The 6,000-nt window shown below is 43.0% G+C and overlaps 1 protein-coding gene across 1 annotated transcript in view; it reads right to left on the reverse strand.

The window, feature by feature from the left end:
• LOC122812855 (nuclear factor 7, ovary-like) overlaps window positions 1–6,000 on the reverse strand; it is an 88,343-nt gene that overhangs the window by 73,226 nt on the left and 9,117 nt on the right. The gene's annotated exons all lie outside the window — the stretch shown is intronic.

The raw sequence follows: 6,000 nt of genomic DNA on the forward strand, positions 1-6,000 counted from the left end.
TGGGAATCCAAATGGGTTGATTAAGTAGACTACTCCTTGTGAAAAATATCTTTTAGATCAGTAGCTTGGCTTTTCAAGTAAATGAAGACCTTAAGCTTTCAGCCATGCCAGAAATGACATGAGTGGTCATCAATACTTTAGATGGGACCGAGGCCTGGATAAGCTTTCCCTTATAAAAACGTCTGGTTGTAGGATTAGTACACGTTGAGAGACCACCACAAAGCAGTCATCTACCTAAGAGAAGGTAAGGTGGTTAAACTAATCTGTTATTCTGGCTTACTGGGGAAAAGCCTGCCAGCCAAGTCCTTAACAGTAAGTTGGTAAAACAATTTGAATACCATTCCATAACCAAACTAATCTTCAAATATAAGCATTGTTTCTTTACATGGTTGAAGACCAATTTTCAGACTCCCATCCAGACTTAAGCATGGAGACCATGGGATTAAGCTGGTGAGATGAGGCAGCCAATATGTGCACGTTGCAGTGGGGGGGCACACACACAGTTTGTGCTGGGGACAACTGACAAGTTCCAATGCTCACAAATAAAAAAATACAGGCCTCTACTACTCTATGAAACAAGATATTGTCCCAGTTTATAAAATCTTGTGAAAAATTAGTTTTGGTTAAAAGCTGAAACTTCAAAATCCAGACACTACAGTGATATGAAGTAGTGCTTTCTGAACCCAGAGATGCACTTCTCCTGCTAACAGCTCTGTGGCAGAGTTTAAGAGGATGATGTTTAGTACACAATGCTATTCTAGGCTATCAATGTGCATTAAAGAAAAAACAAATCAAAGCTACCTCCACAATTCCAATTCCTGAAGTATGAATAGTGTGATGAATGGGTGCACATGGGGGTGGGGCGATTTAAGAAGCTTAGGAAGAGTCCTGGGAAAATGTTCTACAGTGGTGGTGCTGTGGTAGCGTTGTCGCCTCACAGTAAGATGCTGCCCGGTTCAATTCTCCGCTAGAGCGTCTTCTGTGCAGAGACATGCATGAATGGGTGTACCTTGCGTTGTGCGTCAGAGCTATCTACTGCCAATCATTAGCGGACCGGAGATGCACTGTGGCGACCCCTAACCGGGAAAACCCGAAAGACAACAACGAAGAGTCCTGGGAAAAAAATAGTAAGCACTACATGCAAACAGTCCTACAAATGACATGCATATGAGCAACATTACAGAAATTAACTAATTTGAAAATGTATAAAAATTGTATTTTGAGAAATGAATGGCAGAGAGTTTTTACACCATTGTTTCTTGGAGTGAGTGACAAGACCAAGATTCTAGAAGTATCACCCATATTAACTGGGCAACATAGTTTAAGAAGTTGTTCTTGCAGCCAGTGTTCACAACCAGAGATGGATCAGAGTATCTAACCTACCATTATTTCTAGGATAGGGGCAGAGTCAAATTCTTCTGTGAAAGAGAGACATCCCATACAGGAGCTAGTAAAATATGTACAACCATGTCATGGAGTCCCATAGGACATGTGGAATACCATTCCTTATAGACACCAAGGTTGGCTATATTTTTTATAGGAACTTCCAGCAACCAGAAGGGTCATTGGTGGGTGCGTTACAACCAACTGCCTCATACACAGTACACAGGTTTATGTACCATGTGCAGGAACATTTGTGATGCCCCACAAGCCAGAGGAAAGAAGCACTACTATGCAGGTGTTATTTAACAATTTCCCTCAGGTTCTAGGGGCCATTGACTGTACAGATATTTGACATCAAGGGCCCATCTGGCCCATATCGACACCAGTGCATCATACAAAAGGGCCTCCACTCCACAAGATGTACAATGCAAATATTATTTACAATCTTTGTGCACTACTCAGGCAGTTCCTATGATCCCCACAACTAACACAAATCTAACTTATGCCACCAATTTGTATGGGATGATGCCACCAATTTGTATGGGATGATTTCCCACAGGGGCAGCACATTAGTGACACTGGATATGCTTAGAGCCATAGCTTACATCACAGATAAATCCACAATGCATAGATCACAACTACACTGTCACAGACCTACAACATTGTGCACATGTTCAGACTGTTGAAGGGCTACTTTTTTAGAGTCTCCCCTCTGATGGCTAGCTGCAGTATGTGCTGGGGACTTTTAGCAGGACATAATGCTGCACGACATGGTGGTATGCAACAGAGTGGAATCAGAAGGGCACCAGACAGATTCAGCAGCACAGGAGGCCTCATGTGAGAACTGGCTGCAGGGGATGCAAAGTCAAATTCTTGTGCTGTGGCTGTAACACTGGTAAAGAGGGGACATTTAATCCACAACTTTGGACCAAATTAGAAACAAAATGACTAAATGAATGAATGCATGCAATACTATACACAAAAGGTAGACATTATTGAACCCTATGGTGGGGGCAGAGAGTGGTTAACGCCAATGGTTATTTGCACAGGTAGGGTGGGACAACAGTCACAAGGATCAACAACTGCTAAATAGGTGGAGGTGGGAATTGACCATCAATGTGGAATTATGTTAAAAGGTTGGACATGGGGAGGAATCTACAAATTTTGTGGCTGGAGGATGGAGTGGTAAGTGGCCAAATGTTAAGTGCTTGCACAGGACTGCTACTAACAGAGCTGTAATGGCATACATGCAATAGTGAATATGGGATGACTGGTGGTAGTGAGGGAGACAGTGAAGAGCGATAGCTAGGGGACATACCCATGGTGGAATGGCACTGCCCATTGGCAACAAACAGACCTACATGATTGTCACAGCATGGCCATGGCTTGGATTTCACCTACAGTCTTTATACATAACTACATCCCCATCATGCCACACCAGGCTCAAAATGCCCTAGGAGGGAGGCACACCCACAGTGAAGACTGTGGTCCTGTTGCATACAGGCAAGAGATCCTATGGCAGCAACAGTGGTGAGGTCGATGTCATCATGTCTGCCACACATTTGCTATGGCATTGGGTACAGCCAACTGTGACAGGATCACTGACCTGCACATCCACAGAGTCACAGTGGCCATAAATCAATGTACAGGCATTATGTGGGAGAAATGCCACCAACTTTCAAACCAGCATACCATTCTATAGTGCTTTTGTCATGCTGTGTGGTTTTAATCACTGCCCACTACAGGTGGGAGAGTTGGCAAAAACCATGATCATTCAACTGGGCTGATAGGCATGTCACATTACTGCATACCTATTTGAGAGAGGCAGGTAGGGGTTCCCTTTGTCAGTGGATATGGGTGGGAGGGTACTTTGCAGTAACATTGTGCTATCAGCTTGTGCCAGGGCAAGGTTGCCATTGTCAGGGTCCAATGCTACACCTATACCACGCAGATTTGTCGAGGCTGAAGGCATAAGCATTGCTCCTGTAAAGGTAGACAAACACCCATGTGCACAACTGATATGTAGGAATCCCGTGCCATGGTGCTGTGGTAGCATTGCAGGACGAATGAAAAAAAAAATGCACCTTGTAGCATATGCCATCATGCCTGCAGAAGAGATTTTACTAACATTTGTTGACCAGGAAAGTCCTATTAGACAGAGCCTATTTTCAGTGGAGGCCCAGGGAGTAACTCTAGATGCATGTCTTTGGAATGTGGGAGGAAACCCACGTGAATGCAGGGAGGACATGCAGACTCCACACAGAAGGCACCCCAGCTGAAAATCAAAATTGGAGAACCTCTTACTGTGAGAGGAGATTAACCACTGCACTACTGTGCTGCCCAGATATGGCAGTGTTTGCCAGCACAATGCTCTTACCAGTGATGTGTCACAAGGCCCCACCATCCAGGCCTTTCCAAGGTATCCACATCCTTTCACTGTTTTGACAGGTATACAGGTTGTGTGCCAGTGAGTGGCGATGGACAATGGATCCCCACTTATGCCCATCCTGTCATGCAATAGCTTCAGCTTGGTATGTGGACTTGCACCAATTTGCCATTGCCAAAGACATTCACATAATACCTCTCAACTGTCAAGATCATAGAAGGTCCAGATTTTTGCCTCATACGTTTGGGTCGGTTTCTCATAAAATTAGTGATTTTCTGGATTCTTATGGCAAATCCATGAGAACTGAATTCACTAAACAGGCTTCAGGCTTTTGAGTTTGACTTCATATCCTTCAGAAAATGCATGGCACCATAAGACCTTTTATTCTAGCTCAAAAGTTTTGGGGGCCAAGTTTATAAGAATATTTAAAATTTGTCCCCCATTTTGGGAGCTTTGTCCTCCCATTCCTTTTGGCTTTGCCCAGATTTTGTGTTGCTAGGATTCACATATCTAGTGACACCCTGCCATACACGGTTTTAGAAAGTCCTACTGCTTAAAATGCAACTTTCATATGCTCTTACAGCCTATAGTAACCTTTGTTTCTGCTGGAAGAATTCCAGCTACTAACACCTTTTCAATGCCATCCCATACATGAAGACATATACCCATGGTAAAGTTCTAGTGCACACACCTGTCTTATCAGCAAGTTCTAGTGCACACACCTGTCTTATCAGCTTTATTTTTCCACCATCGACAGATTCTGAAGTACATTGGATGCATTAGTGCCATCTGGACCTGGGCCCTGTATTCTCATTCACCATTCTAAGCTCTCTATGTTGTCCAGTCACCATCTTGCAGGCTGCTCTTGAGCATCCCCCTACCAAATAATACATGTACTCATTCAGCATGTAGAAAATCACAGATTCTGCTGATATCTGTTGAAGTGATGCAAAATCAATAGCACAATGAATACTGAAATGGCAATGGCAGCTTTTATCATGCTGTTATAGGGCTTGTAGTGCAATAATTATATTAAGCAATAAGAATTTCTGAATCATACATGTAGCACAATGCATTAATAGCTTAACAGTGCACTACAGGGTCCGAGACTGCCCCTGAATGATAGGCCATAATACATGAAAATCCTGGTTGGGCAGTAGTGACCCTCGTACTACCCCAGCCTTTTGCAATCCAGTCATCAACTTATAGAAACACAAAGGTACAACAGTGCCATGATTTACAGCTCAACAGGTAGCAAACTTGCCTTTTATGCTGGAAAATCAGTAGGCTGTGGGGCTTCCATTCCCACCCCAGGTGCTATGATCAAGTTTTTCCAACACAGGAGCTTAGATAAATTCTGCCTCTACAGTGCAAGACAGGTGCTGCACTCATGAGTGTGTCTTCCAGCTAAGATGTTAAACTAGACTCCCATCTGCCAGAGTTTGTGGTAGCTCAGGTGGATGGATACTGCTCAACTATCCAGATTTTTGAAGAATAAGTTGTCTATTCCTCTTGTGGTTTTCTGGCAAATGACTTTGATGAGCTGAGGAATGAAATCACTAAATGATGTACAGTTGCAGACTTCACGTCCTTTAGAAAATGCATTTTAAACACAAACCTGGTTATTCTAGTTTAATTTTATTAGAGCAATATTTAAGATCTGTCCCTATTTTTGTGCTGTGGCTTGACCAAATATTCACTAAAAATCAGCAGAATACCATCTTGATATCCCCAGGAGAGAGAGTGAGCACTGGCCTACTGGTAAATTTTACTGTGTATATTTTCCTTTCCCTATATGGATGCCCCTCACTGGTGTTAGTGGTGAGGATTGAGGCTCCTTGATTGCTGAGCCAATGCACAGGTATCACACCCTCATCACAGACTATTCTTTTAGCCTCCAAAAACACTTGAATGCAAGCCAGTCTCAAGTGAAAGAGAGTCTCAATTTTTACAATCATAAAACCTATTACTAACCTTAAATCCTACCACCCTTCCCCCTGATAAACATACCATTTGAATACTTGCTGATGACCTACGTTTTCCTATCTTCATCCTAAAACTGCTCCATCACCAAAAGCCAATTTCTCAGCCCTATTGAACAGATAATACAAAGCATAAACTCAAAAGGAGTTCTCAAACTTCAGAATAAATTCTGGAGAAGTGTACCAGTCTCAAATCTATGGCTCTCTGTGACCAACTGCCACCTTTCCCAATATCACTGTTTTCGTCCA

Source organism: Protopterus annectens, chromosome 10.part0 (assembly GCF_019279795.1).
Source record: "Protopterus annectens isolate FY-2018-M chromosome 10.part0, PAN1.0, whole genome shotgun sequence".
Lineage (NCBI taxonomy): Eukaryota > Metazoa > Chordata > Ceratodontiformes > Protopteridae > Protopterus > Protopterus annectens.